General features: G+C 46.6%; 1 long non-coding RNA gene across 2 annotated transcripts in view; it reads right to left on the bottom strand.

The window, feature by feature from the left end:
* LOC128332143 (uncharacterized) overlaps positions 1 to 17473 on the bottom strand; it is a 111136-nt gene that overhangs the window by 47934 nt on the left and 45729 nt on the right. For both annotated transcript variants that reach the window (XR_008310572.1, XR_008310573.1), the window contains exons 3-5: positions 2584 to 2683; positions 2017 to 2130; positions 635 to 704 (exon numbers count right to left, since the gene is read on the bottom strand). This is a non-coding gene — a long non-coding RNA (uncharacterized LOC128332143). The remainder of the gene's footprint in view (positions 1 to 634; positions 705 to 2016; positions 2131 to 2583; positions 2684 to 17473) is intronic.

Below are 17473 nucleotides of genomic sequence, written 5' to 3'. Positions count from 1 at the left end.
CCATGGTGCAGCTCCATGCCATGGTGACACATAAGGAGACCCCCGCCGGGAGGCTGCAAGCAGCCTCCCAGGTTCGGAGGTCTTTTCCGGGGGCCACATGGCCCCCAATCCCCATGACGGAGCCGGCAGTCGTGTGGGCGGCCGATCAGGCTGCCCAGCTACGAGCGGCTGCTCGTCTGCGGAGAGAGCAGGCTAAGCCCGCTCACCCCACAGAACCCCCTCCGGCGCTTCACACCAATCGTATGAAGTGCCTCAATGTGTTGCTTTATTGAGGGGTAAAAGGGGTACAGAATAAGAAAGGGGTTGATTAAGCAGAGATTAGTGCCCAGTGGCAGGGAAGAGAGGGGGGCCGTGTTCACCCCTCTCTCTGGCGACCCTTCAGAGTGAGAGAGATAATAAAGGAAATAGGGAGGGGCAGAGCTGAGGGGCCCTGGGTTCTTTGAACCCATTTGCTCAATTATAGCTACACCCCTGCCAAGCGGGTAGCTAACAACAGTCTTCCCATAAGGGGTTTACAGACTCTCTGGAAATGGCTTAGGTTGCCCCGTACACATTTACCATATCATAGCGCTAAGGAAGGGGAACAGAGGTTTGGAGTAAGTTAGAGGAAGAGTTAGGACACTTTCATAGCTACCAGTCTTCTGGTCAGATCTTTCCCTCTGTCTGTTGATGTGCACGAGCAAGGTGAATCGAGAGGGCAGAAGCTGCAAGTACAAGAGAATGTAAAATAGTAAGATCCTCATCAGGATGGATCTTATGATCCAAACTGTAGCCTGAGGGCATGATTTAATGACTGAGGTTGGACTCAGTACTTGGCTATTTTAATTCTGCATCGATATTGCATCCTGGGAGCTATCGCTCAGCTGTCCCCCTTAGACAAAGGAGTTTCTCAACAGGTGTTTTACTACAAGTAGTAGTCTAGTAGAAAGATGGGAGGGGACACTTCTATCTCCAGTATGATTCATTGAAAACTACTGACAAGGGAGGGAAAGTGTCCTTGGACACTTGCCTTATCTGCTGAGGCTTGTTAAGGGGGAAGGAAGGCTGCATTCTGTTGTCTTTTGTCTCTTGTGTGCTGGTCTGCTCTGCTCTGACTCTCTGTATATGCTCAGATGCAATCAGTGTGGCATATCCCAATCCCACTGCTGTCATGCTAATGGCCTAAGGGCACCAGGAAATGCTTAATCAAAACAAGCTGTAATCTCAGGATTGAGATTACCTGTTTGGGACTTCACTTAGCCATTCTAGCTATTTGGAACTTCACTTCTAAATAGGCTAGAATGGCCAAGCTTCTGGTCTGGGGGTGCACCGGTGTGCACCAAAATGGAGAATGGAGTGAACCTGGCAATACCCATCCCATTCTTTGAACTGGAATCGTGTGAAATGTATCACATAAATGTATCAACCCATAAAGGTTGTTCCCCATCACAAGACAGGAAAACAACAGCCATGGTCTCAAGTGGAATGGTAATGTGTTTCATGGAGATTAGAAACTCCCAGCACTACAGATACCTAATATAGGGTGAACCTGTTTTGGTGCATAAGTAGGTATTCTCAGAGAAGAGAATATGGCATATGCATCCCAGGTTTGTGGACCCCAAAATATGACTTTGTTTGGGTTAGAAATTATCTTTGTATTGTGATGCATTCCCCATTTCCCTATACAGTGAGACGTTCCTGTTAGAGGTTGTTGATTTTTACCCACAATAGGTAAAACAGCAGAGCACTAAGGAATGAGTACACACTCCAGTTACAGAGGATGGTTTGGATATTGCAGCTGTTTAGAGAAAAACACATAGAGATCCTTGTATGACTAAACACTAAATATTTATTGGTTAAATACACTTAGATAGGAAAGACCTATCTCTAATCTAAAGGACTACATAATGGATAGGTAAGGAGAGAGAGAGATGTTTCCATCTGCTCTCTAGGAGGAAAGGAAGGATTGTGACTCAGCACAGGAAGTGCTGCAGAGTCAGTTCAGGGGTCATAGAGTAAAGGGAGACCTTTACTCACTGTCTCTACTCCCAATGCCCCTACTGGTCATTAGGACAGTTGGTGCAAAAGGTCGATGCACTGGAAGTTCATCTCCAACAGTTCCAGGGACAGCTCTACCCAGGTTTTGGCTTCCTATGGGAGAGAGATCACAGGAAGCTTATGAATACTTGCGCTGTTGACAAATATACAAGTTGAGCATCAGGTAGAAGCACAGAGCATGCATGGCAAGGTTGTTGCTACCTCATCTTCGGTTCCCAGAGAGAGTCCCAGCACTCCCTAGCACTCTGCTCTTTCAGTCTCCTTCCAGACTGAGCTGGTTTAATATAGTAATGGCTGTTATGAGACTGAGCTATGGATTAGACCTTCACCAGCTCAAATATTGCCTTTTGCCACAAACTGACTAGGTGACCTTAGGCAAGTCACTCCCTTTCAGCTGCAGCTCTCCAGCTTTAACATGTGGGAAATTCCCATATTCTTACAGGATTGTTGTAAGAATCACTTCATAATAATACACTTGAAGTACTTTGTGTACTCAAAAAGCACTATACAAAAGCTAACTACATTTAACGTTCTAGTCTGTCTTACCCAAATTGCAGTTTATTTTCACTCACAAACCAGTTCTTCCCATCAGCTGGAGGGGTGGTGATAGGATGCAACATCTTCCATGTTCTGATGGTTTCTCTATCTAAAAAAAAAAAAAAAAAGCCACTAGTTCCTGTTCTGGGACATCTGCTAAATCTCCAAAACAAAGAAATGGTTAGTGGCCATTACAGTATACTACTGGGAAACCTTAAATTCTCCACCACCCTCCCTGCCACTTCTTAAAAAACTTTCATCTAGACAGCAACTTCTAGTACTCCTAGCTGGATAATGTAGCCTCAAACTGGATTGCTGGAAAGCAATACACAGAATGGTCCATTCCCCCCCAGTGTGTCGAGAGGAGAGCTGGTCATGTGGTAGCAAGCATGACTTGTCCTCTTAGCTAAGCAGGGTCTGCCCTGGTTGCATAGGAATGGGAGACTAGAAGTGTGAGCACTGTAAGATATTCCCCTCAGGGGATGGAGCCACCGCCCTGGGAAGAAGGTTCCAAGTTCCCTCCCTGGCATCTCCAAGACATGGCTGAGAGAAATTCTTGCCTGCAACCTTGGAGAAGCCGCTGCCAATCTGTCAAGACAATACTGAGCTACATAGACCAATGGTCTGACTCAGTATATGGCAGCTTCCTATGTTCCTATGTTCCCCGGCCCTACAAGGGCATGCGGCATGCTTCGGCCAGCCATCAGGAGTTCGGGGGTGGGGCACTGGCAGCTGTTCAACTCCCAACCATCTGCAAACTCAGTTGCCTGGGGAGCAGGCAGTTGGTGTGCTGTGATTTCAACACGGGGGGCGGGTGTATGTGCTCCTTGTGCAGATTCCACCATGACTGTGGTTTCTGTGGGTGTAGGCACCCCAGCACTAGCTGCAACAGGATTAGGAACCTCAAAGGGGGCAGGGACCCGGACGAAGGTAGAAAGGGGGGAGCCAGGGGCATGCCAGGGGTTACTGGAAAGGAGACCTAGTCCTGTTAATGTGGAGGTTTGGGGGCAACTGCTGGTGGGGTACCCGCTACACGAGCAAGCTGAGTATTTAGTGAATGGTTTTGCTTTAGGTGTTCATATCCCATGCACCTTTTCTAGGATGGCATCGTCTGCTAAGAATTTGAAGTCAGTGCAAGGCGTGGAGGATGTTGTTCTTAGAAAAATCAACAAGGAAGTCAGACTAGGAAGGGTACTGGGCCCCTTCCCTATGCCACCCCTGCCTAACATGCAGATTATGCTGCTGGGGGTGGTTCCCAAAAAGGCCCCAGGGGAGTTTAGGTTAATTCACCACCTGTCCTTTCCCAAGGGCTCATCAGTCAATGACGGCGTCCTGCCTGGGCTTTGCTCTGTGCACAACATGTCTTTTGACGAGGCTGTGCGCATTGTGCGGGGCTGTGGGACCGGCACACTCTTGGCAAAATGTGACATTGAGTCAGCCTTTCACCTCCTGCCTGTACATCAGTGACCATAGTGCAATCAAATTCAGCATACATGCGGGGAGAGAATCACCAAGAGTATCACCTGTGTTAGACTAACACAGACATTTTGAATTTCAGAAGAGGAAACTTCTCCAAAATGAGGAGTATGGTGAAAAGAAAGCTGAAAGGGAAAATCATGAGAGTCACTTCGCTCCAGAGTGCATGGAGTTTACTCATAACCACAATACTAGAAGCCCAGTTAGATTGTACACCCAAAAGGAAGAAAGGTGCCACTAAGTCCAGGAGGATGCCAGTATGGCTAACAGGTACCGTCAAGGAAGCCATAAAAGGGAAGAAGACTTCTTTCCAAAATTGGAAGGCCCACACAAATGAAGAGAACAAAAAGGAACACAAACTCTGGCAAAAGAAATGCAAGGTGACAATAAGGGAGGCAAAAAGAGAGTTTGAGGAACATTTAGCTAAAAGTATCAAGGGGAATAACAAAAACTTATTTAAATACATCAGAAGCAGGGAACCTGCCAGGGAGGTGGTTGGACCATTAGACAATGAGGGAGTGAAAGGGATTATTAAGGAGGATATGGAGGTTGCAGAGAAGCTAAATGAGTTCTTTGTGTCCGTCTTCACAGCAGAGGATACTGAGCATATACCTCTTCCTAAACCAGGCTTTTTGGGGATGGAGGCTAAAGAACTGAGTCAGATAGAAGTGAAGAGAGATGATGTTCTAAACTGTCTGGAAAAACTGAAAACTAACAAATCACCAGGGCCGGATGGCATCCATCCAAGAGTCCTCAAAGAACTCAAATGTCAAATTGCCAAACTCCTTGCTAAAATATAAAACCTATCCCTGCAATTGGGCTCTGTACGAGAGGACTGGAAAGTAGCAAATGTAACACCGATTTTCAAAAAGAGATCCAGGGGCGATCCAGGAAATTACAGGCCGGTTAGCTTAACGTCCGTTCCAGGCAAATTGATGGAAAGCATCCTCAAGGATAAAATTGTAAAGCACATAGAAGAAAAGGCCCTCCTGGGAGTGAACCAGCATGGCTTCCGCAAAGATAAATCTTGCCTCACAACCCTTTTGGAGTTCTTTGAGAGGGTCAACAGGTATGTGGATAAAGGTGATTCGGTTGACATAGTATACCTGGACTTCCAAAAATGCTTTCAACAAAGTTCCTCATCAGAGACTCTGGAAGAACTTAGCAGTCATGGGATAAGGGGACAAGTACATGTGTGGATTGCTAACTAGTTAAAAGACAGGTAACAAAGGGTACGTATAAATGGAGAGTTTTCACAATGGAGAGAAGTAAGAAGTGGGGTCCCCCAGGGATCTGTTCTGGGACCAGTGCTTTTTAATTTATTCATAAATGATCTAGAAGTAGGGGTAAGCAGCGAGGTGGCCGGATTTGCAGATGATACCAAACTCTTCCGGGTACTGAAATCCAAAACGGATTGTGAGGAGCTCCAAAAGGATCTCTCCAAACTGGGTCAGTGGGTGACAAAATGGCAAATGTGATTCAGTGTTGGCAAGTGTAAAGTGATGCACATTGGGACACAAAACCCCAGATTCAAGTATATGCTGATGGGATCTGAGCTGTCGGTGACTGACGAGGAGAGGGATCTTGGGGTCATGGTCGACAGCTCGTTTAAAGTGTCGACTCAATGTGCGGCAGCTGTGAAAAAGGCCAATTCCATGCTAGGGATCATTAGGAAGGGGATTGAAAATAAAACAGCTAATATTATAATGCTCTTATACAAAACTATGGTGCAGCCACACTTGGAGTACTGCATGCAATTCTGGTCACCACATCTAAAAAAGGACATTGTAGAACTGGAAAAGGTGCTGAAGAGGGCAACCAAGATGATCAGGGGCCTAGAGCACCTTTCTTATGAGGCAAGGCTACAACACCTGGGGCTTTTTAGTTTAGAAAAAAGACAACTGCGGGGAGACATGATAGAGGTCTATAAAATCAAGCATGGTGTGGAGAAAGTGGATAGAGAGAAAATTTTCTCCCACTCACACAACACTAGAACCAGGGGTCATTCCATGAAATTGATTGCCAGGAAATCTAGGACCAACAAACGGAAGTACTTTTTCACACAACACATAATCAACTTGTGGAATTCTCTGCCACAAGATGTGGTGACAGCCAACAACCTGGATAGCTTTAAGAGGGGTTTGGATAACTTCATGGAGGAGAGGTCTGTCATCGGCTTCTAGCTGGAGGGCTAAAGGCCACCTCCAGCCTCAAAGGCAGGATGCCTCTGAGTACCAGTTGCAGGGGAGTAACAACAGGAGAGAGGGCATGCCCTCAACTCCTGCCTGTGGCTTCCAGCAGCATCTGGTGGGCCACTGGATGTTGGACTAGATGGGCCTTGGGCCTGATCCGGCAGGGCTGTTGTTATGGTCTTATCCTGAGGATTTTGAGCTGCTGGGGTTTTGTTTCCAGGGCATTTATTATGTAGACCGTGCTCTGCCCATGAGTTGTTTGGTTTCTTGCGTAGCCTTTGAAACATTTACCACCTGGCTAGAATGGGCATTATTTAGATGATTTTTTGATGGTCAGGCCTACTGCCTCGGGGCAATGTTCCTTCCTGCTCAACTCCTTCATGGAGCTGTGCAGTGAACTAGGGGTGCCTTTGGCAAAGGACAAAACTGAGGGTCCAACAGCACGGCTTACTTTTCTCGTACTGAGTTAGATTCTGTGACAGGCTGTGCCAGGATGCTAGCTGATAAGTTATGGGTGCTGAGGAGGACACTAATAAAGGACTGTTTTTCTGTGTCGAAGATTTCCCTTAGATAGCTCCAGGGATTGTTGGGGCACCTTAACTTCACCTGTAGGGTAATCGTGCCTGGCAGGGTGTTTTTGCAGCACCTTTATGATACCACCATTGGACTCAGGGCCCCGCACAATAGGCTTAGAGTTTCAGCCCAGAAGAAGGAGGACCTTCGGGTTTGGGAGGGGGTTTTTGGACACCTTTATTGGGGTCTCCTTCTGGCATTCTGAATTTCTCCTGGAGGCTAAACTGCAGGTTCATTCAGATGTGGCAGGGGGCTCCAGTTTGGGGGTTTATTTGGGGGGGCACTGGTGCACTGAGCACTGGCCTCCAGCATGGGTGGATCGGGGTCTCACTTAGGACCTTACATTTCTAGAGTTTCCTCCCATTATAGTGGTGGTCCACTTATGGGTCTCTGCCTTTGTCGATTCCACTGTCTGGTTTTGGTGTGATAACCAGGCCAAAGTTCAGGTCATCAACTCCCAAACATCCAAGTCTCCTAGGATTATAGTTTTAGTTCAGACATTTGTCTTGCAGTGTCTGTGGCACAATATACTTTTCATTGCCAGACATGTCCTAGGGTTGCAGAACAGTATAGCAGATGCACTCTCCCATTCACAGGAAGAGTGTTTTCACATGCTGGCCCCAGGGGCAAGGCAGGACTCAGACATGATGCCGCTTTGGCTATGGAACCTTGGCGAATAGAAGCCCAAAGAGCTGTGTGGCATCACTCGCTCCAAGCACCAGGATGTACAGCAGGAAAATCAGGACCTTCCATTCTTTTAGGGAGCGGGTGGGGGGCTGAGTTGCACATGGCCTGCCCGGGTTGAGCATATCATGCAGTACTTGGTAGATCTACGGTCCAATGGCCTCTGCTCTAATACACTGGCCAGGCATTTAGCGGCACTCACTTTCTATTCTAAGGCCCTGGGCATGGAGGACTCCACCCAGGATTTCCACGATCGGAGGATGGTTGAAGGTTGGTCACACAAGCACCCTCCGCAATGGGATCACAGGCAGCCCATCAAGCCTGAGATTCTGGAGTCTATTTTGGGTTTCCTCCCGGTCTTATGCCTATCCCCCTATGAGCTGGCATTGTTTTGCGCTTATGTTCTTTGGAGCATTTAGGGCCTCTGAACCTTTGCCCAGAGGACAGGCAGGCCCTGTGGGCAGAGTGGTACAGAAGTCGTCAGTGCTGCTAAACCCTGACAGGTTGCTTATTAAACTACAATATTCTAACATAGACCAGCTGGGCAGGGACCAGTTGGTTCAGCTCCACAAGTCTGGTCTAGTGAAATTGTGCCCCGTGCAGGCACTGGAATGCTCCTTGGCGCTATTGGGGGACCTGCAGGGCTGCCTTTTTAGACACATCCATGGTTCCCCTCTGATGCAGTGTCAGTTCTGGGCTGTTGTCAGGCAGGCTCTGGAGCAGGGAGGTTGGCCCCTCAGGGCTTTCTCTCTCTCTCCATTCCTTCAGGATTGGGGAAGCTTCTGTGGCTGCAAGGTAGGCCTTTCTGGAGGAAGATGTCATGTACACTGGGCTTGGCCTTCTCATGTTTACGAACGGTATGTGTGTTTATGAGAGATTAATGTTGTTGTTCTTTCACAGCAGGTCCCCAGATGCCCTGTTGCAAGGCCAGGGTCATCATCATGGGCCACTCCAAAGTTCTCTGGGCTCACAAGAGGGTGCATGAGACAGAATTTCTCCCCAGAAACCTCTGATAACTTGGCAAAGAGGCACCTCTTTTACGTGGTGATTCTCTTTATTTAGCAGGGGGAAAGTAAACTGGCCTTAACCACCCCCAGCACAGTATTTCCAGTGACTGTTGCTGGTGTCTATCTTACGTTTCTTTTTAGATTGTGAGCCCTTTGCAGACAGGGACCCATCTTATTTATTTGTTATTTCTCTGTGTAAACTGCCCTGAGCCTTTTTTGGATGGGCGGTATAGAAATCGAATAAATAAATAATAAATAAATAAAATTTGGGACCCAGCTTGGGCTGAGCCAGTGTGCCTCGATCGTTTGGATTGGCAGGAGGGGCATGGTGCTGCCGCAACTCTTGCCAACAGTTTGGAACACCGTGGAGGCTAACTCGCCTCCTGATGTTGTGCATTTGCATTTGGGAGGGAATGATTTCATTCTGAGCTCAGGGCTCGCCATTTCCCATCACGTTAGGAGGGATCTCAAAACCATTCGGAGTTGGGTGCCTGGGGTTATTTTGGTCTGGTCTGATTTGTTGCAGCGTAGGGTCTGGCGGGGTGCACAGTGTCCGGGCAAGATTGATCAGGCTCGATCAAAGATCAACACTTTTGTGAGTAGGTTGGTAGCAGCTGATGGCGGGGTTTTAATCCCTCACCCTGAAATCCAGGCATCTCGTCCTGAAATGTTTTTGACAGATGGTGTACTCCTGACCCCACAGGTTTCTGATTTGTTCATTTCAGATTTACAGAGAGGATTGGTGGTGGTTTTGCAGGCTGGTGGGTTGTGAAGGGGTCAAGCTAGGCTAACCCCTTCTCATGGTAGGCACAGTGCGGTTTCTGGGGCAATGGATTTCTGGTGATCACCTTTCAGGCATGCTCTTGGCATAAGGGGAGGCCGTTGCCAGTCCCTAGAGGCTTTCTGGCTCAAGGAGTGCTGGTTGATGGCTTACTCCAACCTGTTAAGGGACTCAAAATCCTCTCAGGCTTTCTGGCTTGTCCTGCGGCAAGTTCCTGCACATTAGGTGGGCTAAGATGGGCAGCAGGTGGCCTTGGGCCAGATGCTGCCTTGATTGGAAGTGTTTTGCCCTAGGTGTTAGGCTGGTTGGCTCACGCAGAAGCAGCGAGCCTTGTGAACCGCACTGTGGGGATGGAGCACCAATCCTCTCTCTGTCCTCGTTTATTACAATTGCAATAAAGCTCCACATTCATATCTCATGTCTTTGTTGTCTGGCTGCAAAGTTGAAGTATAAGCTTCACAGGGTGTATACAACAGCCCCTGAGTTAGGTCCTCAAATATTTACCCAGAAAGCAATAGATAACTCATGCACGCGATTATTTGGGGATGGGGCCATAGCTAAGTAGAAAAGCATCTGCTTTGCACACAGATCGTCCAGATTCATCTCCAGGCTGCATCTCTAGGTAGAGCTGCATCCCTGGCTGCATCTCCAGGTAGGGCTGGGAGAGACTCCTGATGGAAACTTTGGAGCGCTGCTGCCAGTCAGTGTGGACAGTACTGAGCTAGATGGACCAATGGTCTGCCTCGGTATAAGGCAGCTTCCTATGTTCATATTTATGGGTGTTGGTTGTAGGGCTGGCCTTTCTATTGGAAAGGTGGTATGTTGTACCACAGATGATAGGTGTTGGGGTACTAATAAAGGGCAGCAAATTGTCAATAATTTAGTGGGGGGGTTAAGCCACAAAGTGTGTGGGGCGGGCATTTGGAATTTCTGCACTGGAAACCAAATGTCCAGGTCCATATCTGGTTAGCTGGCTCCTAACATTTTCACAAGCTCTTAGCCTCTCGTGCTAGCATTTGCACATTGGTGCATAGTACTATGGCAGCATTTCTCCATTGCTTGTGGCCTTTTGAATCTTAACCATGAATAAACCCAGAGTGGCACGAACCCAAAACTTATTCTTACAACTTCCCCCAGCATAAAAGCAGGCCATAGTCTGAAGCATGATGGTCTGCAGACTGTCAGCTTAATGCTGCGGGATTAACCTAATTCCAGTCCAGTTTGAAATGGGAGAAAAAAATAACTGCACATCCAGACAAGAAGTTCCACACCCCCCCCACCCCCCATGATCTTCTTCCGAAGAGCAATAGACTGTATCACATCTCATATATATTTGCACTCTATTTCCTGGTTTTCTCACACAAAATATTGCACATCATTACAGAAATACACACTTTTGTGGGATTACTCTGAACCAAAGTCAAACATTTTCCTTCTTCCTTGTTATTGTTTCATACTTTGTCCTTCATTATCAGAGCATTTTTCTTCATTTCTTAAGATGTTTTCAAATGGCAATTCTATACCCAGTCTCCAAGACTGCTTGATAATTCGAGACCAAACCAGATGTGTTTCTGTTGGATATGGAGTTCCAGTGCATCAACCTTTTGCACTGACTATCCTAATGACTACTAGGGGCATTGGGAGTAAAGATCGTGAGTAAGGGTCTCCTTACTTGTCCCTGCTTGCCTCTACTCTATGACCCCTGCCTTGACTCCTCAGGTACTTCCTGTGCTGAGTCAGCCCTCTTCCTTTCTTCTTAGAGAATAGATGAAAACCTCTCCCTCTCTCTCTCCCTACCTATCCATTATGTAGCTGATAGATAGGACTAGGTGTTTCCTATCCAAGTTGTAAAGGAAAAGGAAAGATTGTGTTGTGGAGTCAAGTGTCAGCTCCTAGCAACCAGAGAGCCATTTGAGTTTCTTGGTAGAATACAGGAGTGGTTTGCCTTCTCCCACACAGTATGAGACGATGCCTTTCAGCACCTTCATATATCGCTGCTGCCTGATATAGGAGTTTCCCATATTTTGGGGAGCACACCAGTGGGAATTCAAACCAACAGCCTCCTGCTCTCTGGGCAGGTTGCTTCCCCACTGCGCCGTTAGGTGGCCATCCAAGATGTACTTCACCAACAAACCTATTTAGTTTTAGCTTATACAACAATCTCCATGAGTGTTCTTTAAGTAACTGCAACAGCTAAACTCAACACTACTCTGTAACTGGAGTGGGTAGCTTCCATTTGGCGCTTTGCTAAATAATTACAAACCCCAACATTTTCAGTGTTAAATGTTCAGAATTAATATCCTTTATTTGGATCAGGACTATAGGAGAAGGAACTTCAGACACACACACACACCGCTGCCATAGTTTTGATCTGGATTGAGCCCCCTGCAGCTCTTATTTGCCCCAAGAGGAAAGTTCGCTTTGGTACCAATGGGATCGTTCCTCAAGGGTCAAAGAGCAGCCGTGGAGTAGGACTGATCCAGACTGGGACCATGGTAGGGACAAACGATTAAGCACTCCCTCTGTTGCCACAATCCATATTGGTGGCCTCCGTGACTCTGTGCAGTTTAACACAGAAAACCTAAGCCCATCAGGACTATGCATATAAGTAGCAGAATCTTTAATTTGGCACTAAGTCTGCCAGTAGAAGCTAAAAGCTGAGCCACCCAGACCGCAGCTACTTCACAATCCTGTCATAATGTCCGACCCTGTTCTCTTCTGGCGCACTGCATGGAATTCTAGGGTGGAAATGATACATGGGTACAATTAAACAAAATCATTTTTTTAAAAAAATTAAATTAAAATGCCTGGATGCGCAATTTGAAGAGGAGAAAGTGTGTATAAAAAAAAATCATATGGAATAGTTCCAGAATTCCAAGGGGGAAATGTAGAAGGGAGGTGAATACAGCAAGAGTGCTGCTATGGACACAAGGTAAATTTCATCCTAAACAACTCTGTGAAGTTACTTTCGAGAACATTAAAGTACGTACATTTGTTAATTAGCATTATGGTCATTAATTTAATAAGGGGAGAAATATTGTGAATTAAAGTACACCCAAACCTAGTCTGCCTCAGTGACTGTAAAACTGAAATCTGCCCTCCACCCACATCATGATGAAAATAATAGAGTAAAATGCTGAAAGCTTTTTCCAGAGGAAACAGTGGTGAATGCTGAGTTAAAACTCAGGCCCTAATAATGTTTGCTGACAAACACTTGAGTGACATGGATCATATACAAACTGAACCACACTTTCCCTTTCCTTATTCTCACCTTTAGCCACATCAGTACATTCTGTGATTTGGACACGTTCAAAACCAGGTTTTCTGCAGTTGGACCTGGTGGTGTCACAATCTGGGGCCTGTTGATGTTACAAGACAGTGCCAACTCTTGATAAATAGGGGGAGGGGATTGGAATGGGTACTGGGGAGGAACTATAGCTTAGCTATGATAAGAACAAGCCAAGTTTTTTCAGGTTAAAACATCACACTAAATCCTGGCTCGCTCTAAACTATGGCTGCACAACTTTGGCCCTCTTGTAGATGTTGGACTACAACTCCCATCATCCCAGACTACTGAGCACTGTTGCTGGGGATGATGGGAGTTGTAGTTCAAAAACAGTTGGCAGGCCAAAGTGGTACCGGCCTGCTCTAAACCATGATCAGAAGTAGAAATCTCTCTAAACCTAACCGTAATCCTAACCCTTATGCATAAAACAGGCTCAGGAATGTCACATAGAACTTGTATTAGACCTACATGTTTAATACAAACATGTAGGCTAGTCTTTGTCTGAGGCCTGCCAAGACACAAGTAGTGCACAGCTAGGGTTGCCAACATTATGTTGGCCAAATGCGGGACACAAGTGGAGAGGGGGAGTCTTGGCGGTGGGGGGTTGCTTAGACCGATGTGGGAACCCCGTATAGAGTTGTTAGGTATAATATACACTGCTTTTGGCTAGCTGTTCCTCTGTCTGAAATGCCATCACACTCAGAGCTGTTGCAGGGGATTCTGGGGCCTGTGCTCACTTTACCCAAGACCCTCCACCCTGGCCAGGCTCTGTGCATAGGTGGAACTGGGGGGGTCGGGCAGGGCACGTGGCCTAGGCACCACTGAGGTGGGGGGCACCACACCAGTTCCTGCCACCCCCACCCCATTGCCCACCTGCCCAGCCCCAGGGCCCCTCAGCCACTTGCCTCCAGCTCCGGCTGATCGGTGAGGCCTAGGATCGGCAAGGCCTGCAAACTGCAGAGCTCTTCTCTCCCCGCCTCTCAGCTGATTGGTGGGTGGCCGGGGCTTCCAGAAAGGCCTCCAAGTAGGCCTCCCTGAAGCCTGTACTCGGCAGGCCGGGCAAGCCAGGAAGGAGGAAGCAGGCAGAGTTCTCTGCAGCAGCAGCAGCAGCAGCAGACCCTCTGCCCAGACCATCCAGCACAGCTTTTGCCAGGTAGGCTGTGAATTCCTTTTTGTGGTCCCCCCACCCCTATAGGAATCTGCTTGCCATAGGGCTTTGATATGGGGGGGTGGGGCGAGACTGAGAAGTCTCTGAATATTTAGTTTAAAACAGACTGAAAAATGTGCTGGCTTTAAAAACAAAAACTATCTAAAAAGGCCTATAAGTGGCTTTTTTCAGGGCAGAAAATTACAAAAACCTCTGGAACAAGTATATTTTATTTATTTTCATTCATTCATTCATTCATAAATGCACTTATGTTCAAGTTGTTTTGCAACCCAGAAGGTTGAGTGAGAACTGTGAAGCATGTGTTGTGCTTTTATTTTATTTTATTTATTTTATTTTCTTGCGTGTGAGCAGCTCCTCAATAACTTGCAGGGACTTCAGGGTAAATCTGGGCAACATGTGAATGCAGCACCTCCATTCCAGAGGAGATGTGTGTTAAAGGGCTTTAAAAGCCTCGGGTGAAAAACCTCCTGGAATCAAACTTTACTGAATTTGTTCAGAATTCTGAGAAAACAAACATAGGCTCACCCTGCATGGTTGAAAGTCTCCTTTGCTAATCTGCAGCAAGGGGGCCATTTTAATAATTAGTGTTGCTAGTGTGTTCTAGGCATTAAAAGTAGCACAAATACATAGTACTCAATGTATATCACTATATACTGTGAAGTGTGCATGTGTGTATTCAGTGAAATGTATTTCCAGGCAGCATACTTATTTTGAAATATCAGACTTCAATCCTTGGGGGCCTGGGGTGTGTGGAGGCCCTGGACTTTGAGGGGCTGGGGGCCCATTTTAGAATCTCATCTTGGCCCATTCCAACCTTGCTATGCCCCTGGCGGTCACTACACATGGGTTTCTGCACAACACCTGCACAGAAGAAACTTCCATGTAGAAAATGTGTCTCTTGTAAATTGACCCTGAATTTTCCATCCATGACTGGGATATCTGAGAGTTAGAGTCAATAATAAAAGAACAGCACACTGCTTGTGACAGGAAGGGGCAAATTACAATGATTTCTTAGTCTGGCAGGGGCTGGTTTTGGCCCTGGCATAACTTGGCTGTCTGCTCCTGTTGCAAATGCCTCTGTCTAGTGTGGCAAACTAATGTATCCTCCTCCCTCTTGGTGTCAAAGTAAGCACTGGTGTGGTGAATGCACATATACCCCATCATGAGCCAACAGTCATCATAAGACAAAGGCTGGCAGGAATCATTCACTGGTTTATAGACACACACGCCACCACCTTCTTCTTCCCCTATTTTGCTAGTGGCTATTTGGGCAGGTGATCCTCTAGGACAAAGTCATGTTTTTTAAAGAATGAGAGGAGACAGAGAAAATGACACTTGGAATCCTCGCCTAACTCCTGACTGTTGTTCTAAGTCTTTTACAGAGATGGCTCATGTTTTCACGTTTTGATCAACAACCATGTCTAGATGGTACAGTGTTCCTTTTAACAAGGATTTCCAGATACTGTTGACTACAAGTCCCATCATTCCTGTTTGGACAGGGGCGCAATTTCAGTGCTTGCCCTAGGCACTATTTTCCCTAGTTACGCCTCTGGCTCTGTGTGAAGTGAGAGTGCACCCCAGAGTGCCTTATGCTGCAATGACGGTAGAGGAGGCCTGAAGGACTGAACCTGGCAAGATCCTGGCCATGCCGACCACTAGCACCAGCCATGCTCCTGTGCCTTGTGTCCATACAGAATTTGGTCCCTGCAGACGGCTCTGCAACATGCCAACCTTTTTCTATTGAGACGCAAAGTAAAGAAAACAAACATACATATTGGCAATAAATAAGTGAACTGAGCAAGAGTAATAGGGCAACCCGTCTCTCTTAATTTCCCTCGATGGGTCTCCAGAATCTATGAAAGAGCAGCTCTGGTGCTTTAAGTCAGCGTTGTTTTTCAGCCTATGAATGGATGAGTCTTTCTGCATACACTTTGCAGGGCTGGCTTAAGTAAGTCTTGACAACTCTCTTTCCCCAGGGACGAGACTAAAAGTATTGTTTAGAAATCTAATATATGGTTTATTTACTCAATTTGTGCTGAGCACTACAGTTCCTTCAGGCTGGCTTCACCAGCCCATTACTCTATTAATGCTCCATTACTGAAATTAGTGTTGTAATTGGAGGGGTGGGGGAGGGAAAGGAGGAAGGGGACACTTTTTTCCCCTTAAAGGAACAGCTCTACTTCAATCCTATCACAGATTAAACCATAAGGAAACTGCATTCCCTCCCACAGGCTTGCGCTTGCGCTTCCAGACAAAGACTCCTCCTCGAGAAAGTGCATTAGCATGGAATGAACAACTGGTAAATCACAATGCCAAGCAAATCAGTGTACATTTAAATTAGAGATCCATGTCTGAGAGATGAAGATGACAAGAGGATTACAATGGGGGATGTCAGCTCAAAATGCAGGAGGACATTTTGGGGGCCTAAATCAATTTTGACACTGGTCTCCTTTGCCTGAGATACACGAGCAGTTGGATGGATGATACCATAGACCAAATTGTCAGTTTCCTACATGGAAACACCTACTGTACATTGTTTTGGAAAACTCTATGTATGAATCTCTAGCCCAGTCAGACCAGATTAGAGCTACAATGGCAGTTAAGGCACCTTCCTAAACATGATTTACATAAACATGATTTTCTTGATTTTCCTTGGCCTAGCAGCAGGGAAATGACTTGACTAGCAAGCCATAGGATGCTGGTTTGAATCCCTGCTTGTATGCTTCCCAGACTATGAGAAACTATATTGGGCAGCAGCGATATAGGAAGATGCTGAAAGGCATCATCTCATACTGTGTAGGAGTTGGCAACAGTAAACCTCTCCTACCAAAGAAAACCACATGGCCCTGTAGTAACCAGGAGTTGACACTGACTCAGCGGCACAACTCTACCTTTACCTTTAGTTAAGACAACAAGCATAGCAAAGGAAACTAACCAGGAGTTTAGATGAGGACTCCTGTGGTTAAATACTCAGTCCATCATGACAGACAGCACTTCACAGCAGTAATCCAAGTGGAGGGACCAGTGTTCCCTCTAAGGTGTGCACACATGCACAAGTTTTTTTGATGTCCGCTCAGTTACTCATGCCACGCACAGATGGGGAAAAAACAGAGCCAACACTGGGTGAGACCTGTTTTAATTTCACCACACTTCATATAAATTCATGCTGGGAATTGCTCATGTGGTTGGTCCCATCAGGTCAGATATTTTATCCCACTTGTAGCCCCTTGCTCAGTGCTGATGCATGATCTGTATGCACAATTTATTCTTGTCATATGAAGTCATTCTGCGTGCATGGATCTGTGTGAGTCTGTATTTATTCATGCCATATTCAAGCAAATAAAATCCAACTTCTTTCCTCTTTTCTTACTAACACTTTTAAAATGTTGAGCATAACTGGAATGTCCAGCATTCCAGGCAGTACTGGGTTGCCTGCCCCTAAATTTGACCCTCCCACCATTTGAGGCAGTGGAGAGAGTTCCTCTTGTCCTTGGCCCTTCTCTGGACTACATATCATGTCTTTGTTCCTTTCCTTGGCCTTGGCCTCTGCTTAACCTTGCTCTCCATCCTCAGGTGTGTCTGTGCTATCTCCATAGCACTTTCTTCTGCTGGCTTCCCATCAGTCTCAATACCCATTCTTTCCTCCAGCCTCAGACTTGCATCTCTCCCTGCTTCCCCAGTACAGTGCTGCATGCACGTCACAACAATTAAAGCAATGAGTCTACAGGCCAG

The sequence above is a fragment of the Hemicordylus capensis genome, chromosome 6 (assembly GCF_027244095.1).
Source record: "Hemicordylus capensis ecotype Gifberg chromosome 6, rHemCap1.1.pri, whole genome shotgun sequence".
Taxonomy (NCBI): Eukaryota; Metazoa; Chordata; class Lepidosauria; order Squamata; family Cordylidae; genus Hemicordylus; species Hemicordylus capensis.
Note: the sequence above shows the minus strand (reverse complement) of the source record. Positions and strands in the feature narration are given on the sequence as shown.